We start from the raw sequence: 22,021 nt of genomic DNA, 5'->3' as shown, positions 1-22,021 counted from the left end.
ACACTTATATATAGGAAGTACCAGCGGCGTATCCACCATGTTTTTACCACATTACGTCAGTTTCGTATTCGGTGCCATGTTACGTTCCGTGTTTTACCATACACAGTAGTACACTCTATGGTTCTCATACGCCTATCAATATAATCCCGTGTGCACCCGCGATTATATCGATTGTCGCATGATCCGCATAGCTTGTACTAGGTGTGTATGAATCAGGGTGTACATAAGTTAAAAATAAGAATGTGTACGTATAAGAATATAGTATAAGGAAGTCCATGTTTAAGTATGTGTGGGACCCATGCAAGCGAATCCCTCAGGTTACGCTCGCGTATAGGTACGAATGTATGAATCATGAGTATAAGCAAAATTATGAGCATAAGTATAAGTTTAAGTATGAATATGCACGTAAGTATGAGTATCACATAAAACGTACGAGTAGTATGAGTATACGTATAAGCATGAAACGTATAAATATAAGTATAAGCATATAACGCATGAGTATAAGTATGAGTACGATTATAAGTATGAGCATAAAATGTATTGTTATGAATATGAGTGTGAGTAGGAATACTAATGATTGCGTATATAGTATCAGTTGAAACATAACAAGTTAGGCATGTAAAAGTGCTCAAGAGGTTGAGCATGTAAGTACGAACGATATAAATGAAATTGTCGCGATGCAACGATTAAAACGTGTATGATGATATGCATGTATAGTTGTTTAAACGAAACGTTGAGTTCATCAAATCAAAATAAGATTGAGCTTGGTTTGAAAGGTAGAATATAGTTTGCATATGTAAAAGAACATAAAGTACTCATTGGTTATGCATAACGTATTTTGTAACGAATGGAAATGCTAATTTTGTTTTAAAAGAGTTTACGTAATCCAAAAATGGTCAGTCCCTGCGGAGTCTTCTTGCCCACGTGTTTTGTAAGATGGTGTAGGAAAAAGGTTTTTGATAAATAGCAAGTTTGTTTCATCCTTGGAAAAGAAATTTAGCAAAAGGACTTAGTGATTGTTAAAAGTTTTAACAAATGATTTGTTGATATTGAAAAGAGTATTTGGTAAAACGATCATACAACATCTATAAGATCTTATAAGTAATTGAGAAAGGTTGGTTTGATTTAAATTAGGAATGGAAGTCTCTAGTATGACGATATAATGTGAATGTGTTTTAGTTACTAAATTGAATATGAGGTTCATGGATAAGAGATTCATTGGAACAATTAAATTGATAGGTAGTATTTCGAAAGGTTTGGAAATTTGTATAGTAAAACATTTTAAGATATGTTTAAGAATCTCGTGTATATGAGTAAGTGAAAGTAGGTTGTAGAATAAGAAGTACGTTTGATAAAACAATGTATTTTGAAATCTGTATAAGTAGGTATTTTGAATGATGATAAACAATTTAGGTATAACATATGATCAGGTTTGCATAACAAGATATTTTGAAGAGACATTTTGGTAACGATCACCTAGGTAAGGGAACCACCCCTAACTCGTTGGTGATGTTGTTTTAAGAAAAAGGGGAGTGGAGTTAGAAGGAAAATGAATTTAAATTATATGAAATCATGCATATGTATAAATGTATGAAAAAGATTTAATATGTTGTGTGTGTGTAAGGAGTAAATATCGAAAGTAATTTCGAATTCGAAAGATTGCATCGTATAAAATAAATAATAGAAACACATGTTTGATTAAAATTTGGATGGTTCCAAAACGGAACTTTGACTAACCAAAGTGGTCGAAAAGTCTTTCGAATTTGAGGAGCATGCCTTGGCCTAATAGGTGAAATACTCTCGCCGACAAGTCGGTTAACGGTATTTACCCTTCCGGTTACTACATGTCCCCAAATCAATTGAAATTTCGAGACTTGGCGGGATTTATGAAAAAAATCAAGGAGTGGAACTAGTCGACAAGGTGCGGGTTTCACCCCTAACTTGACGATTTCGTATCCTAAGTGTGGTTGGTACTCGTCGGGTCAAAATTTATTTTCCACATTTGACGAGGGTCCACTAGAATTTGAAAGCGGAAATTCTCCATCAAGGTGAGGATCTCACTCCTAACTTGTTGGCGAATTTCGTGTAAAAGAATAGGTGGATTGAGAGTCTTTCACCAAATTGTGGGTTTCACGCCTATTTTGGTGAAGTTGTCTCGTTTGTGTGTTACGAGTGGTTTTGATTTTAGTATAAACGAGTAAAAGACGTATGTTCAAAATAATAATAACAAGTATAAGCATAATAAGCATTTCAAGAAATAATACGTAAAAGACATTTTAAGGATAGCACATAAAGCATTTTAAGAAAATAACGTGTAAGAGCCATTTCAAGAATAACATGTAAAGATATTTCATAAAAGTAGCATGTGAAGCAAGTATGGTCGAATTTTGGTGCTTAACTATAGACTAGGTCAAAAGCATGGCAATTTTCCTAATTCCCTATAGTTATGGCTCTGATACCAATCTGTCACACCCCAACCAATGGCGGAAACATCGGGATGAGACGAAGTGTGAAGATTGCTCGAGACATCATAACGCTATTTGTGACAATAATTTAATAATCCAAATTTCATTTCCAAAATAAATGTCAAAACATTACAAGAAAAGCAAATAACAACATTGTTCAACATAACATAAACAAAATTGATACAACACTTTAAACCTAAACGTCTAAGTGAGTATTTAGGCATCTTTGCTATCCGTTTTCATTTCATCATCATCAACCTGTAACATGTTTAAAAATACAATTCAATGCAAAAGCAAAGGCGAGTATACAAGTTTGGTACGTACATAGCATAAGTTAAAAAGTGTGATCAATTCCTCATGGCAAGCATATGATTCAAGATAAACCTTAAATATGGCATGTGTCTAACATATCAAACCAAGAAAACGCAATATGCTCAAGACATAACCTCAAGTTTACGGGCGGGTCGTTAATCCTATAGCTCTAAAATTGGCAAATGTTACATCCACCTCCATCGACACCTTCAACCCACCGCCTCCATCTCCACCATAAACCTACCACCACCGCCGTCACCTTCAACCCACCACCTCCGCCGTCACCTTCAACCCACCGCCTCCACCTTCACCGTAAACCACCACCGTAAACCCACCACAACCACTGTCACAAGCACCCCCATCGCCGTCACCTTCGACCCACCGCCTCTACCTCCACCGTATACCCCAGCTCCTCCACCTCCACCGTAAACCCACCACTACCACCATCAATCTGCGATAACTATTCGAGTAATCGATCGAATCCGGATTCAATTAACAGCTCCGACATGTTGGGTTGAATCAAGGTCCTCCGGTGGGTTGAATCAAGGTTGGTATGGTGGGTTGAATCAATGTGGGAGTTTGTTAGGACCGGTTTGACTCCGAAACGATTGCGTAATCGAACGTGTGACGTGCGGAATCCGTACACGAACGCGAGCTAACACACGTGATGTAATATAAACGTGATTCTATTAACGAATCTGAAAATGTATAGCACCTGAATCACGAATAACGAACTTTCTCTCTCTAGCTCTAGAAACCTCCAAGTTGTGAAAATGACAAAAATCTCAAAAGTTCTAAACTAGAAGCCCTAGAGTTCTATTTATAGGCCAAGGGATTAATGAGGAATCTCATTAATTACAATTATGCCACCTTGCCTTTTTTACTAACTAATTCTAAAATAACAATGTAAATCTTCTGTTTCTCGAATTCTGCTACGGACTAGATTGACGAAGGCGATAGACAGATAATGCACTAACAGACTCCCCATTGGATATTGCTGTAGTCAATCTATAGTCAACTCGTAGCGTCTTTTCTCTCTCTCTCTCTCTCTCTCTCTCTCTCTCTGAGTCTTCTTGAAGCTTTAACATCTTCAGCTACACAGACTTCCCCTTGCTCAAACAGAATCCCGGTGGATCTGTCTTCAGCTTCAGTTTCTCCTTCCTGTAGACTCTTTTCTTCGTCAGGATCCCCCTTTCGTCAAGCTTCCGTGCTTTGGGATCGACACCTTGCTTTCCGGTTACAAGCTCTTCCAGGAATGATATCTGGCTCTTTGTACGCTTTCGTTTGCGTTGAGCTCGTCTTCAGACTCCCCCTTAGACTCGGCTTTCGGGATCGTAGTCTGGTATAACATCTGCAACACTCAGACATTTATAAGTAACAATCATTTTGAAATTATCAATCAAATTCTCTAATCAACTCCCCCTATCAACAAACTTTATAGATTTGGCAGTGTTAAAGAATCCAACTCCCTCACAATTAATCTTCCAAGTCCAAACTAATGACCTTGGAGATATCACAAACTATTTTTGAAATTTTTGATTTTAAATTTCAAGTATCAAATTAATGAACTTGTTTTATTTTCAGAAACACAATCAGCTTACTTAGATTTTGAAACTCAGCAACTCAGACATCGGTTTATAAAAAATAAAACAGAAATCAAAATCTTTTTGTATTTTCTGTAAATATAAAGCAGTAAAGAAATATATACAAACATATTTACAGACAATATTTTTGTTTGAGTATGCGTCAGAGGATCATATCAGTTTTTGACAAGTCACAAGTACCGTTGAGCTTAGTTACACATTAAGAATTAAACAATTCACTTAGATTGTCAATATACTGATCCACTTAAATTTTCATACAAATTTCAACTGATTCAGGATACGAATTATATGTTTTAAGACTTAAACTCATTCATGTGTCCCACCTCTTGAATATACTCCCGTATCCAGAATCTCAATATTCAGTCTTACAGGTGATCATACTACAATGATATCTGTACATAAATTAGGTATGCGAGGACTGAGGGATCTCAGGTCGATACTTCCGTATGCGCAGAGAGATATCAGTTTCGACTTTTTGGTATGTCCCCTTTAGAGGATCTTTTAGCATTACAACAGTAGCGACTATCAATTTTATTGTTTCATCTGCATGCTGAGGGTTTATGCTATGTTTCAAGCATTCGGTGAAAGTATTATCCAAGGACTAGGTCAGAACTTCCGTTCAGCAGAAGTCCCGGAATAATACCCCAGACATCATAGAGTATAAAAACCTAGTATATCAGAATACGAGACCTTTCAAACAAGATTTCAGGGGTTACCTATATATCCAAGTAGTGTTCCCCACGAAATAAGTAAGTTTGAATTTAGGTTTATATCCCGAAAAAGTTTACTAAGTGTATAGAAACCTATCGACATATCATCAGTGAGACTGTTTAACGCTATTTAATCATTACAAATCTTTAGCATACTGTAACTGTCTACTGATGTACTATCATTTCCTATTTTTACACAACACTCAAATTTTTGAATTTTATCATGTTTTTGGCTTTTTCAAATTTTCTAATGTTTTTGTATTTTCTGACAATTTTTCTCCCCCTAAAATGCAAAATCCTTAAAAGAAATTTGATAACCGATGTAGATAGCTTTGTCTCGCCATCCATTTTCTGCTAATCAAGCACTGAATTACACTAAAAGCATAAATTACCCCCATGATTTACAACACATTGATTTTTACAGTTTGAAAACCGTTTTCCAATCTGATAAATGTAATCATGTTTGTTCAGCCGTGAGGGTTTCGGCGTATTCCATCAACACATATTTTTGGAATTTTCTATTTTTGACAAAAATTAAAAACAAACATATTTTTGGTTTTTCAAATTTTAACAAACTAAAACATATTTTTGGTTTTTAGTTTTCAAATTTTTAGAGTTTTTGAAATATTGTTTATTTATGTACAGAAAAACATATAAACTCCCTGTTTCAACCAACACAGGGTCCAGCAGCCTGCACATTCAAACTTTATCAAATACTACACAATAATTTTCATTCACTAAAGATGCCGATTCATGCTTCGCGATAACGGAAGCTCCGGCAATTCAAATTGTTTAATCAAACATTGTGTCCACCCAAGCCTCACCAGCCTTGGGTGTAACCTTGACTCTAGCAACCTGAATCTTAAAGTTTTCAGCCTTGAGTGGTGGAAAATTTGCATCATAGTCAATCGAAATTGAGTCCTCAGCCTTTTTCACCTCATAATAAGTTGAACTTTCTATTTCTGTTTTCGATTTCCAGATTTGTTTTTGTTTCTCATTTTTAACCAAATCAACATGTGTTTTAACACTCCATGCTTGACCTTTTGGTGTTCCACGTTTGTAAAAATGTGAATCTTTTTGAACACTTTGGTTTTGAATAACAACTTTTGGTTTCCAAACCTCTTGGGGTTTTGTCATATCAACTGAAGTTTCCCAACTTTGTGTTGTTCTGAATCTGGGTGTATGAGAATTCAAGGTCCAATTTTGAATGTTGAACCTCCAAGTTTGTTTTGAATCAAATCTGGTTGACCTTTGTCTCACATACTCAGATTTTTGTTTCACAGCATCGATCTTCTCTTTGTCAACATCCACAGGTTTTGGATTTGGACACTTGCGTGCAAGATGTCCTTTTTGATCACATTTGAACCATGTTCTAATGGACACATCTTTGACCTGTGGTTGTTGCTTTTGCTTTTGAGCCTCAAAGTCAGCATTAGACTGTCTCAATTTGAGTTCTTTTTCTTCATCCAAACTGTTTCCTTGAACAAAACTCATTTTTGCCTGAAAATTTGGCATTTCATTTTTGTTTCGATTCTGTTTCTTCTTATAACCCAACCCAGCCTTCATGTTTTTCTTTTTGAAACTAGGTTTGTTATACGAACCTTTATGACTCTTACCAACAAACTTTGAAATCTCAGACTTCTCAATCTCAACCATTTTGAAAACTTTGTCAACTTTTTCTAAAATCACATTCTGAATCGGGAATACAACATCTAAGAATAATTTGTCCGATCCAATCATGATATAAACCAATCCCTTTGAATCATCATTCAAATTTTTCTCAGATTTTGTGTTTTTTAGATATGCATCATGAAGATTTCCTTCATCTTCATCCTGTGATTCAGATTTACCTGTATCAACCGACTCTTCTTTCAACACACTTTCAACGACTTTACCTACCACCTCTGAATCATGAGAATCATCAGATTTGGAATAGGTTATGTCAATGTTGTCTGGCAATTGGTCTACCATGTTGAAAGCTTTTTCGACCTTTTCCTCATCATAAAATGCAAACTTTTCCGGTGGTGGAACTTGATGAAACTCTGAGCCAATGCCTTTCTTGTTCTACTCAGACTCACCATCTCCCGGTTTTATATGGAAAATTCGTTCAAGCACATATGACGACACATGGTAACTTTTTAACTTGTTGTTATCCTGTTCTAAATCAGCAATCTGTCGCTTTAGCTTAGCAACATCTTCGATATATGAATTAACAACATCTTGTTTTATAGCATACATTCATTTAAGCTCTTTGGTTGTTTCAGAAAGATAATTCATTCTAGATTGAGCATATTTCATTTCGTCTTTTATTTTATCATATGACTCTTTCATAACATGATGTGGTAGTTTCATTGAGTCAAATTCCTTTTTCAATTCTTGTACCACATTTTCTTTTTGTGAACATTCATTTGTCATTTTCAAAACGTTTTCTTTCAAAACTTCATTTTCTTTTTCTATCTTTGAACATTTTCCTGAAAGTTTTTCATCATTTTCGTTAAAAACTTTTTCTTTTTCTAACATCTCTTTGCATTTTTCTTTGAAAATGTTTTCAATTTTTATGAATTCAAGTTCTCTTATTCTGAATTGCTCATCTTTTTCAGTACAAGCTCTGCACGGTTCCATGCATTTCTTGCACTGTTCAAATGGTTTTAAGACTTCAGAATCAGAATGTACCTCAGTGATTGGCACTTCGATGTTTTCAGCAGCTTCTGTCTGCTTCATCTCATCATCATCTTGCTTTTCTTCAATACTGACTTCATCACCATCATCAGCATCTTTCTCATTCTCATTCTTTTCTTCTGTCTTCACGTCTTCTTCAATTTGTTGTTTCACAACTTCTTCAATAACAGCTTCTGTTTCAACCTCTTCAACAACCTTCTTCAGATTGTTCACCATCTCTTCAACACTCTTCTTCATTCTCTCCTCATCCTTTTTTCTCAAACATGACAGCATAGCATATCTGATATCTTTTTCATATTGTTTAACATATGCATCATCCTTCATCACCCTTCTGTAGTATTCGGCTCTCAACGGGACAGCAAGAAGAACATCATCAAAAATTATGTCTTTCTTTGGAACAACGGTTCTCCTTCTCTGTTGTAGTAACATTCTCTTTTCTTATCCCATCTTCGACTGCTAACAGCATTTTCATACTCTTCCTGCATCTCATCCATTCTGTTGTAAACAACGTTTCTTTCTCTGTAAGTTTTCTCACTCAAGATGTCTTCTCGAGTTTTCTCTTTATTCTCGATTTTTTCTTCATGAATTTCAGAAATGTCTTTTTCTTTGTTTTCATCTTTAATCTCAGCAACGTACACAAACTTTCTTGGTTCTGTCATAGCTCTCCCATGAGCTGTTTTACGAACATTTTCCAAACGATCTTCTTCTGGACAAATTTGAGACCAATCATAGCCTTCATCCTCGTAAATCACAGGACAAGCTCTTGAATTTGTTTTCGGTTTATCTTCAATCAACTTTGGCTCTTCTCTGCTTCTATGGTAAATCGCCTTTCGATAATAGTCATCGTTGAAAGGACGTTCATTTCCTTCAGCAACTTTAGAGTTTCTACATTCTCTTTTGAAATGACCTTTTTGCTTACATCTGAAGCAGGTCACTTTGGATTTGTCGAATCCAAGCTTTGTTGAAGCACCTCCAAGCGATTGTTTTTCGGTAATCTCCATATACCTCTGAGCACGACGAATACAACTAGCTAAACACCAACGGATATCAATGAGTTCCATCTCTTCCGGATCAATCTGGTCGTAGTCTTCTTTGGTCAACTCAGAGTTTCCAATTTTGCCAGCTACAAGACCTTCATATGACTCCAGGACAGATGCGAGAAAACTCATTTGCTGCTTCGCTGCATTGATGCTCATTGCTGAAGAATTCTTCAGTTTAAGAGCAATGTTGCACAAAATTTCTTCTGTTTCCTCAGAATTTGTCTTTGAAGATGAATGATATCTAGAATGATGACTTGTTGACGTTGTTGGCGGTTCTTTCATCTTTTCACCACTAAATGCTGTTTTTGGTGAACCAACGCCTTTATCAGAAGGTACACTGCCTTTGTAATACAAACCCACATTCTGTTGATGTGAAGAACCAGTCATCTTGCTCTGCTTTTGTAATTTCTGATCATGACTTTCAATCTTTTCAAACAAAGAATCAAGAGAAATTTCATCATATGAAGCATCATTTTTAAGATAAAAACAAACGTTTGCCACTGATCTGCTCGTGGTAACGCTTCAATGACTTTATCAATAAGTTCCTCTCTTGTTTTGTCAATTTTAAAACGTTCAAGTTCGATTTTGAGGTGACAGAATCTCTCAATCATTTGTCTCACGGTCTCTCCTTTTATATTATCAAACAGATCAAATTCCTTTTTTAGTAAAGCAATTTTATTTTTCCGAATCTGTTTTCCTCCCTCAGCTTTAACTCGTAAAGCTTCCCAAACCGACTTTGACGATCCATCATGAGTGAGCAATGCGAATATATCACTTCTGATTGCTGACTGGATCAATGCAATCATTCTTTGTTCGGCAGCAAATTCTGCTTTGTCATCTTTTGTAAAATTCTTGAATGGTAATTCTTCGTTTTTGTCATTCTTTGGCCTTTCGTATCCAAATTCCAGACAAAACCAGCTTTCATGCGCATACGCTTTTGCCCAATTGATGAAACGTTCTTTCCACCAGATATAATCTTCAATGCTATCAAGAGTTGGTGGCTTTGAATGCGTTCCATAGAAGTTATCATGCTTGATATTCTCGTTGATGGCTTTCGTAATGGTTTTCGGGGTAACATTTGCAATCTCGGTCGATTCGGACGTGAATGCGTTGAAAAGCGTATTGTAGAATTCCTCAGCCATGATGCTCTTCAATTACCTGAATCACAAACACAAAACAAACGAATATCAGTTCAAACACTATCAAACAATCGAAACAAAAAACTCGAACTGGTGATTATTCTGTGCGAGATTGACGATTGACAGACTGAAGATGGATACACCGTGCGAACGGAACTTGATGCGAACTAAGATTCGAATTTTCAAATTGTCGTACAAAATGCTATGACCCGGCAAAACCCACACGACCTGGAACAAATTTGAATTTGTATGAGCTGAACCTTTGAATGATCAAACTGTGCGAGTTGAACTTAAGTCCGACTTCTGTAATAAACTGATGCCACAAACAGTTAGTGGGTTGGCAGAATTTTATTGAACCTCACAAATGGGCAGCATATGGGCTTAAAAAAATGTGGATGTGATTGGGCCTTTTGGACGGCTACTATGATTGGCTCAAACAATTAAATGGGCGGCAACAGGAAATGATGAGGCCTTTGTTTAATGAAATTTTTAGTGGGACAGTGATTGTTTAAATGGGCGGTGATTAAGTGGGTCGGTGTTAATGCCGTGGCCGACTTATTATACTAAGTGGGCGGCACCTCCAGATTCAATATATGATCAACGATTGGCCCTCACAAAAAGATAGTCAACAACAACTAATACTGATCACGTGGGCCTTTCTCACTGATTGGGCCACACTTGATATGTATTAATCATACAATCAACTTGAACTTTTTCTGTTGCCGACAACCTGTCTTGAAATTTCAGAGAATCACATGTAGAAGATGACACAAACACGAACCATAAACTGTCTTATCAGCGGACCAGAAAAGTATTATGAGCGGACCAAAAGTGTATTATGAGCGGACCACAATAATGTCAAATAAGCGGACCTTCTGAGTGACCAATAAGCGGACCAAACTGTTATTTTGGAGCGAGCCTCAACTAATACCTATGAGCGAACCACCAAGTGTTCGAATAAGCGAACCAGACATCTAATATGGAGCGGTCCTGAAACTTTGACCAAAAAGCGGTCCAAATCTGTTCAAATAAGCGAACCAGACATGTTCATACGAACAGACCTGCAACTTTGACGCGATTTCGAACGAAAAAATCTCGATTTCTCCTAAACGGTTTGGAGTTTCGATCTGAAACTTGGTAGGGTTGTAGATCGGGTATAGGCGCACAACATATCCAAAAATCAGCTGAAACGGACCATGAAAACCTGTTCAATTCGATGAAAAACAGTAAAAACTGTAAGAAATATGAAAAAGATGAAGAAGAAGATGAAATCGGATCTGATTCTGATGAAATCCTGTGCGAAATCGTGTGAAAGATCAGTGCAATCGAGCTCCTGCTCTGATCCACTTGTTAGGACCGGTTTGACTCCGAAACGATTGCGTAATCGAACGTGTGACGTGCGGAATCCGTACACGAACGCGAGCTAACACACGTGATGTAATATAAACGTGATTCTATTAACGAATCTGAAAATGTACAGCACCTGAATCACGAATAACGAACTTTCTCTCTCTAGCTTTCTCTCTCTAGCTCTAGAAACCTCCAAGTTGTGAAAATGACAAAAATCTCAAAAGTTCTAAACTAGAAGCCCTAGAGTTCTATTTATAGGCCAAGGGATTAATGAGGAATCTCATTAATTACAATTATGCCACCTTGCCTTTTTTACTAACTAATTCTAAAATAACAATGTAAATCTTCTGTTTCTCGAATTCTGCTACGGACTAGATTGACGGAGGTGATAGACAGATAATGCACTAACAGAGTTGAATCGTGAATTGTCAGAGTCGAAGATCCGTTTGTCCGATGACGTCCTCCGGTGGGGCTGGTGTGGTGGCCTGCCCGGTGGTGGATGTGAGTTTTGGGGTTTTGGTGTTTGGGGGTGCCCGGTGGAGGTGAGAAGTGAGGGAGATGAAATGGTGGTGGTGGGTGAGATGGTGGCGGAGGTGAGTGGAGTTTGTATGGTGGCGGAGGTGATCCAAATTGCAGAAGAGGGCAATTGGTGTTTTGAGAAGAGACCTGTGAAGACTGGTGGGTTTTGTTAATAAGCAAGGGTATTTGGGTCATTTACATGGACTTAACTGAAAAACTTAACAGATGTTAGTGATAAGGACCAAGCGAGTGCATTTTTGACATGTTTTGGGACCACGCATGTAATTATTAAACCACTGGGACCAAGTCTGCAATTTTTGCAAACCACAGGGACCAACCAAGCATTTAACTCACGTTTTCAAATGCTACAACAAAAACTTCAAAAGTCAAACCATCATACACAAATACATCCTTCTCATAGGAAGAAACAATCCACTCGAATAGTCATCCGACCGGACTACTGTCCGACCGGATGACCATCTAAACGGATTATCATCCGCACGAATTGGGCATCCGATCGAATTTTCATCTGACCGAACTACCATTCGACCCCTCAAAACTTGTGTTCGTTTTACGCGTCACTTATCGTTATGCTATCGTTCTAATCAGGCTAACTTTACTCTCAAGCCCTCCCTTCAATCCATCAACCGCTGTGAGTATACTCGATCCCTTTTTGCTTTATGCACTTTTGGGTGTTACATACGTTACTTATACAAAATCACAATCGAACACACTACGCAATACTTTAAACGCTAACCGTTACTGCATGTATTACGTGACTAAATGAATGCTTGTTGTTATGTTTACACGTGAAATGCTGTCTACCTGCCTTAACGACGATAGTACTATAGTTTGGACTCAGCACCCGTTCACACGGGGGTTGTTAAGGACAATTATTTGCATGGATTACGGTGGTGATCATGTATTACGAACTGCCTTGGGCAGTCAACCCGCAGTCATTGGTATCGATAGATCCATGTCGATAATTAACATGCTTCGTTTTCCTCTGTGCACGTGTTGGTTATGCGTAAACTATTTCAAACTCTATATGCTACTATCAAACTTGTATGCTCACCTTTACACTATGTGTATTGACTTTTATTTTAACGTATGTGACAGGTATTTAGGATGCTTAGCTGCTATGAAAGCGAGGCTATAATAAGTTTCTAGAGGCCAACAAATAGTTGTCTGTACTAATGTAACCAAGAGTCTCTAGAAGCAGATAAACAATTGCTCTATTTGAAAATATGAATTGGCGGAATAGAACTATTTGCCTAGAATTTGTCTGTAATAATTTGTTTACCTTTTGAGGCATGGTATGGGACATGTTATTTTAAATTGAATGGTAATGATAATTGTTATGGAAACTTCTGGACAATCTGTTTTGCTCAGTGTCGCGTCCCGATGATTCCGCCATAGGTTGGGGTGTGACAGGTTGGTATCAGATCCATAACTATAAGGAATTAGGCAAGACTCAACCTAGTCCGGGTCGATGTCTTAGAGACCTAGTCTATAGTTAGGACCCAATAAACCGACTCGTGCATATCCGTTAGGGATTTTGTATGAGCTTACTGCTATTCTTCGTCATTCTCGCCTACGCTACACTATCACTGTACTCGAATTTTCAATAATGAAGAAGCGATTTAGTCGAGATTAGGTGTGAAAACCGCAAACTCTCGACTAAAATCTGCTTAATCGACCAGCATTTTAACTTACCAACGGGGAGAATTATACCAAACCAGGAGTGAAGTCCATATTTTGATGAATAATCTCCTCTGTTTTATTAAAATCAAGTGGAAGTTGTCAAGCAAGGGGTGAAACCCTAACCTTGACGACTCGCCCATGTTTTATAAAAACTCTCACCAAAAGTTTTGATGAATTCCAAGGAGTCGAGTGCTTAAGCAACCGAAAGGACGAGTGCCATTCACCGCGTGACGGTGATAGAGCACAGTCTATTAGGTCAACAAGGACTTGTCGTGCATCCTTGAGAATAGTCGAATCGCTTTGGGTAGTCAATGTCTAATAGCTGCAGACAATATACTTCCTGATTTTTATTTTTTGAGCCCGCAACTGCTGACTCTGATGATTCATCATTTTTATATGTTTATATGTGTATTTACCTGTTTATGTGTTTTAATTTTGGAAACTTATTCGATTTTGCTCTCACTACGATCGACACACACAACCCGCATTACATCTCTATCTCAAAACGTTAACAAATCGTTACTACCAAGAGGAAACGCTGTACGCTAAGATGCTCGCTATACTATACGCTTATACTGTACTAAACGCTACGATAAACGCGATTGCTATAATCAAAAAATCGCGGACTTTAAATGATAGGATCCCGTATTCTGAGGCAGTCAGAATGCTCTATGTGCTTCTAGCAGAACTACGTGCTTAATTGCCTCTGTGACTAAATGCGTCTGTGCTTTTGTGCTTCTGTGCCCTATGTGCTTACGTGCCTATGTGCTACCGTGTTTACACGAATCTGTGATTTCGTGCCCATGTGTTGATGTAAATTATGCGACTGTGTACCTATGCCTTAGTAAGTATTAGACGTGTGAGGTGAGATTCGGTTATGACGTGTCTGAGACCTATGACAATGTCTATTGCAGACAATGTCAACTGGACCGTCATCAGGATCCCGTCACCCACTTACTCCTCAAGAAAAGAGAGACAGACGTCTTGCTGCTATCATCGCCAAACAAGTAGCAAAAGATGTAAGTGATGTCTATGAGAACGTCAAAAAATCATCTGAGGAGTCGAGAACCGAAGCTCCTAAAGCTACCCCCAAAGCTGCCTTCAGTTTCAAGCAGTTCAAGGCTTGTGGTCTAAAGGAATTCACCGGAGAAGATGGCCCAACAGCTATGTTTCAATGGTTCGATTCCATCGAAGTCACTCTGCGCCAAAGCGGCTGTCCTGAAAATCTCCGTACCCTAAACACAACCGGCGTCTTCCAGTCCCGCGCTCTAGACTGGTGGACGGCCGAACGAAACAAATGCGGGAATGATGCAGCTTATGAGCTGACTTGGGAAGAGCTGAAAACCATCATGATGGACGAATTCTGCCCTCCCCATGAACGCCAAAAGCTGGAGGACGAGTTCTGGAACATTAAGCAGAAGGATGGAGATAACGCTGCCCTGACTGCTCGCTTTAAGCAGCTCAGCATCATCTGCCCCGATCAAGTCAAGACGTCTGATATGGCAATCAAGAAGTACATCCGAGCTCTACCTGACTGTGTTGCTGATTTTGTTCATGCCGCAAAGACAACAACGATCGAAGATACTTATCTGCTTGCCGCCGAGATCAACGACAAGCGAGTAAAAGCTGGTTTTTAGGATAAAGCTTCAAGGTCTTTGCATCAAGCTACCGCCGCTCCAACTGCCGAAACCGCCGCCACTCAACCGTCAAAGTCCTCACGCTTAAAGAAGAAACAGCGGCTCCAACAACAAGAACTACGCAGTTGATGTGTGTAAAATGCAACATATAAAACACATCAATTAAGGCATAAAACTAACCCTTTTTAAGTACTAATGTTGGAAAAAGAGTGTTTTTGTCTTCCTTTTGTATTTTCAGGATGAAATGAGCTCAAAATCACAAAAGAAGCAAAAAGACTACTAAATCTACCATAAATACAAGAAAAGGAACAAAAGTGAACTGCCCGGACCCTCAACGGCACCTCCCAAGACAAAGAGAAGAGAAACAGAGCCTGAACACGCCCCGTGTCCAGTGAACACGGGGGCGTGCCCAGGAAGCAGCAGAAAAGACAAACCAGTAGAAGCTTCCATTGCTCACCACGGGGCCGTGCCCAGCGGACACGGGGGCGTGTTGAAAGTACAGCAGGCGCATTAATTGTAATTCGCAATTACAATTAATGAAGAGAGAGAATGTCAGACGGGCACGGGGCCGTGTTCAGCGAACACGGGGCCGTGTCCAGCGTTCTGTTCAGCCTATAAATAGAGGAGCTTGGCTTCATTCTCTCTCATCCCTTGGCACACCACCTCTCTCACACTTCATCCACCACCCACCACCACCATAACACCATCATCCACCACCATCATCCATTGTCCATCATAGAGTGTGTGAGTCGTCTCGGGATCCAAGATTGATCGTAAGAGTTCTTGACAATCAAGGCCATGTTTGCCTAAGTCTCTTACATCACTTGGTGAAGACAAGTGTTTAGTATAATACTTTTTATTTTTAATCTTTTGCACTTTTTATTTGGTTTTGTATTAATGACTTTAATAACTAGTTACTTATGTTGAAGGTGATCTTTCCTTATCGTTTGTCCGTGGTGTCTTGGCATTATTTTACTGTCTATATAAAATAAAAGATTTTCACCATTCATATCTCCACGGTCTATATGGAGGTATGTTGGCTACCTGGTCGGGGGTTAAGGGAACGGTTTGGTAAAGGTCTTGCCCTTGTTCAGCGTTTAGAGGTCCTGCTTGGGACCTGGGTCAAATTTAGTAGGATCTCCTTCAATGCCCATAGGTATTGGATGGCGGGGATCCAAACTCTTTGACCCCCTCATAAGCTAACTACTATTAATACTATAACCCGGCTATTTAGGACTGTATCCCTGCTGACTCAGACTACTTAGCCGAGGGTAACGTCACCGCCAAAAGCGGGGCCTACCATAATTTGCATTAATAACTTAATTCATTATCTTTCAATAATCCAACCCTTTAGGATTGTATCCTTGCTGACTCAAACTACTGGGTTGAGGGTAACGTCACCTCCGAAAAAGGGGCCTACTACAATAACTAAGATAATCTCTTAAACAAGTGCAAAAGTGCGAAAATAATCAAAGGTTATACTAATACACTTGTCGGATCCAAGTGATTCATCTTGTCTATCTGTTTTTTTTTTATTTTATTTTATTTTTCAGCATTTAGTTAGTTTTTATTTTTCTTAGTTTAAAACATTTTTCTAACTTTTTGATTTGATTAGACGTTGAGGATAAACCGGTATTAAAAGCTCTTGTGTCCTTGGACGACCTCGGTATCTTACCAACACTATACTACGTCCACGATGGGTGCACTTGCCCATATGTGTGTTTAGTGTTAGTAAATATCGTGTTTTATAAATTTAAAACTTGGCTAAAAGTGTAAAAAGGGCTTAAAAATATATCTAAATTATATACACACCGACACACATCAGCAGTCACTACCATTGCTGCTCCTCTCCAGGCAGTACCGGCCCAGCAGCAGCACCATCACCGTCCAGCTCCGACTACTTATGCACCGCCAGCAAAGCGTGCATACACAGGCCCCCACCCGGCTTGCCCAACATGCTCATATCATCATCCGGTGGGTCTTGCCTGTCATTTCTGCGCTCACTTCAACATGTACGGCCACTTCACTGCTAACTGCCGTACTGGTCCCCGCAACACCCCAGCTCAAGCCACTGCTCATCAAGCTCTGCTCCCGGCTCCGCAAGGCCAACAAGCAGCTCAGGCACCCGCGGTCAACGCCCAAGTTTGCTTCGCATGTGGTGACCCCAACCACTTTGCGAACATGTGCCCGAACAGGGTCGTGAAGCAGGAGCCTCAGCAGCAGCAACAAGCCGCACGCGCCAGAACTTTCAACATCAACGTGCGCCAAGCCCAGACCGACAACAACATGGTCAATGGTACATTCCTTGTGAATGGTAGTTATGCATCATGTTTGTTTGATACTGGAGCCGATAATTGCTTTGTGTCGTTCGAATTTGAGAAGCTCCTTAGTCGTAAGCGCTCTTATCTCTCCTCGACATTCGATGTTGAAGTCGCTACCGGAAGAACTGTCGCCATAAATTTTGTTCTTCGTGATTGTACTCTTTAACTCAACAATCACATCTTCCCAATCGACCTTATTCTGATGCAACTCGGAAGTTTCGACGTCATAGTAGGCATGGACTTTCTTCGCGAAAACCATGCTGAAGTTGTGTACTTTGACAAAATGATTCGATTCTCGCTCGCGAATGGTGATTTATTGTGTGTTTATGGTGAAACTGCTTCGAAAGGTCTCAAGCTCATGTCGTGTGTCCAAGCTAGCAAGTATCTCCGCAAGGAATACAGAGCTTTCTTGGCTAACATTGTATTAGCGGAGAAGGAAAAGAAAAGGAAGATAGAAGTAAAAGACGTTCCTGTGGTCCGTGAATTTCCTCAGGTGTTCCCTGATGATCTTCCTGGACTACCGCCAAGTCGTGATATCGACTTCCGTATCGACCTCATTCCTGGAGCCAACCCTGTTGCCAAAGCCCCTTATAGACTCGCACCATCCGAAATGCGTGAACTCTCGAACCAACTCCAGGAATTACTTGAGAAAGGCTTCATTCGCCCGAGCACCTCTCCTTGGGGCGCGTCAGTCCTTTTCGTTAAAAAGAAGGATGGGTCGTTCCAAATGTGCATCGACTATCGGGAATTGAATAAGCTAACCATCAAGAACCGCTATCCCCTGCCTCGCATCGACGATTTGTTTAATCAACTACAAGGTGCTACGTGTTTCTCAAAAATCGATCTCAGTTCAGGCTATCACCAGCTACGCATTCAAGAGGATGATATACCCAAAACTGCCTTTCACACTCGCTACGGCCACTATGAGTTCGTTGTTATGCCTTTTGGTTTAACCAACGCACCCGTTGTTTTCATGGATCTGATGAATCGCGTGTGCAAGCCATTTCTAGATCGTTTCGTCATCGTATTCATCGACGATGTCCTGATCTATTCCAAGTCGAAAGCCGAACACGCGCAATATCTACGTTTGGTTCTCGAGTTACTCCAGGGGAGTCAACTCTATGCCAAGTTCTCCAAGTGCGAATTCTGGCTAGAGGAAGTTCAATTTCTGGGTCACATTGTCAATAGTCAGGGTATTCATGTCGATCCTGCGAAGATTAAAGCATTTAAGAGTTGGATTACGCCAATGAACCCGTCTGAAGTCCGTTCTTTTCTCGGACTAGCGGGCTATTATCGCCGATTTATCGAAGGGTTCTCAAAGATCGATGTGCCACTTACCGCTCTTACGCATAAAGACAAACCTTTTGTTTGGGGAACCGAACAAGAGTCTTCTTTCCAAACCCTCAAGCACATGCTCTGCAATGCTCCTGTTCTCACATTGCCCGACGGAAGCGATGGTTTCATTGTCTACTGTGATGCTTCCAACCTTGGTCTTGGTTGTGTTCTCATGCAACGGGACAAGGTTATAGCTTACGCATCTCGTCAGCTCAAAATCCACGAGAAGAACTATACAACCCATGATCTCGAGCTAGGCGCGATTGTTTTTGCATTAAAGATTTGGCGACACTACCTATATGGTACCAAGTGTACGATCTTCACCGATCATAGGAGTCTACAACATATCTTTGATCAGAAGGAACTTAATATGCGTCAACGCCGATGGGTAGAACTTCTCAACGATTACGACTGTGAGATTCGTTATCACCCAGGCAAAGCAAATGTCGTTGCCGACGCTCTCAACAGACGGGGTTATTTGCTCAGCATTCGCGATACCCAAGCCCAATACGATCTCGAAACCCTCATTCGTGAAGCTCAGCATGCCTGCTTTAATGAACGCACTCTGAAGAAAGAACAAATCTATCACGATGGAGCTCAGCTAGTGAGTAAATCAAATGGGATCTTCTATTTTCTGGACCAAATTTGGATCCCTAAGCGGACCGAATTGCGAAAGATTTTGATGGACGAAGCCCACAAATCCCGGCATTCTATTCATCCCGGTGCCGACAAAACGTACCAGGATCTTCTTTACAAGTACTGGTGGCCGGGTATGAAAAGGGATATCGCTCTCTACGTTGGGAAGTGCCTGACTTATGCAAGGGTCAAGGCGGAACATCAAAGACCCTCTGGCTTACTCGAGCAACCCCCAATCCCTATGTGGAAGTGGGAGAGTATAGCTATGGATTTCATAACAAAGATCCCGCACACGTCATCAGGTCACGACAGCATTTGGGTTGTTGTTGATCGCTTAACCAAATCAGCCCACTTTTTGCCAATACGGGAAGACTAAAAGGTAGAACGATTAGCCCGAATCTACACCGACGAGATCATTTGTAATCATGGGACGCCTCGTGACATCACCGTGACACTCGGTTTACCTCGCGATTGTGGGAAACGTTTCAAGCTGCTCTTGGCACTATGTTTAATCTGAGTACCGCATTCCACCCTTAGACCGATGGTCAAACTGAAAGAACGATTCGTACTCTTGAAGACATGCTCCGTTCGTGTGTTATAGACTTCGGTGGTAATCGGGACAAATACCTACCATTAGTCGAATTCTCGTATAACAACAGTTATCATACCAGCATCCAAATGGCACCATTCGAGGCTTTATATGGAAGAAGATGTCGATCGCCTATTGTATGGCACGAGATCGGTCACTCGCAATTAACCGGTCTTAAGCTACTGCAAGAAACGACTGACAAAGTCCTCCAAATACGAGACAACTTGTTGAAAGCTCGAAGTAGACAAAAAAGTTACGCCGATAGATGACGCAAGCCCCTTGAATTTGATGTTGGCGACTACGTACTCCTAAAGGTATCACCTTGGAAGGGTGTAGTCCGATTCGGCAAGAAAGGGAAACTAGCGTCTCGATACGTTGGACCTTTTAAGATTCTGGAAAGGATCGGAATAGTCGCCTACAGACTCGAACTGCTGGAGGAACTTAGTAATGTCCAACCGACTTTCCATGTGTCAAACCTCCGAAAGTTCCTGGCTGAGCATGATTTAATTGTGCCTCTTGATGACCTCCAAATAAACGAAACACTACACTTCATGGAGAAACGTGTCGAAATCATGGATCGCCAAACCAAGCAGATCCGACGCTCGCGCATTCTTATTGTGAAAGTCCGGTGGGAAAGCAGACGAGGCGCGGAGTTCACTTGGGAACTCGAAAGCGACATGAAGGCGAAGTACCCGCAGTTGTTTGCTACGGCTTCGACCTAATTTCGGGACGAAATTCCCTAAATAAGGGGAGGCTGTAACACCCCAGTGTTTCGAAAGTCAAAGTTAAAGTCAAGATTGGAGTCAAAGGAAGAAAAGATTACTAATTGCAATCTGTCTTTCCTTGCTCAATTCCTGATTTGACTTCTTTGACTGTTTATGGCCTATTTTATGTTACGTTAGTTGTATTATGTGGAGTAATTAATTACAATCGAAGTAATCGAATATTTACCGCTACCAACCGCTTTACGACTGTGAATAATAGGAAGTAACAATGAGATAAAGTCAATTGAACGCTAATCGAACCAATCTAATCGACATCGCGCTCGCAACTCGAATTACGCATTTTGGTGATTATTATACGTGTGTGTGCGCCTTATGTGTTACTTTTGCATGTTTATTTATGTATTGTGTGGTAAACAATCGAATCGCAATCAAACTCAATCGCAATCGAATCGCAATCGCAAAACGAAAACGAATTAAGGATGATTGTATAATAAGTGGTGAAGAAGAGATAGTGCGAGATATGAGTGGTTGGGATTAAAAGTAATTTGAATAGGAAACTCTATCGCATTCGCATCGCTTGCAATCGAAATCGAAATATCTAAAATCGTCGCGCCGCGCACTCGAACCAGATGCAAGCCGGCCGAATTGCCATCCGACCGGGCTGCCATCCGGTCGGTGTGCCATCCGACCGACCTATCATCCGGGTGTGGTGTCATCCGACCGCCCCACCATTTCCTCTTTTGGAATCCTATAAATACCCATGTCACTTTCACACTTTCCATTTCTAGAAATCCTCTGACGGAACAGCACGCTCTCCTCACCTTTTCTCAGATTTCTCTCGATTCAGGTAAGATCTCGACCTAAATCTTGTACTTTCTTGATCTACACGCACTCCTACACCTTTCTATCTTTTGAATCTTAACTTTTAACCGTGAAATCACCAAGATTCAAGGTGTTCTAGGATGACGTCATCATGTGTTCTTGAAGAACTTCATGTTTTGGTTTCAATCCACCAAGAACAACTTAGATCTAACCGATTTCCACATAAACAAACAAAGATCTCTAGTAGATCTAAACATTTTCACCGAAGAAAGGATTGAAAGATGGTTTTCCAACTTTCTTTCAACTCTTTTACACTCAATACACTCAAAACCGGTGGAATCGGATCTTGTGTCGATGTACTACTCATTCTTGTGGTTGTGGCTCAAGATCTGTATTCTAGCCACGAGGTTTACCGATTTCGGGTTAAACATGGA

This window comes from Helianthus annuus, chromosome 13 (assembly GCF_002127325.2).
Source record: "Helianthus annuus cultivar XRQ/B chromosome 13, HanXRQr2.0-SUNRISE, whole genome shotgun sequence".
NCBI lineage: Eukaryota > Viridiplantae > Streptophyta > Magnoliopsida > Asterales > Asteraceae > Helianthus > Helianthus annuus.
This window is presented reverse-complemented; position numbering follows the sequence as displayed.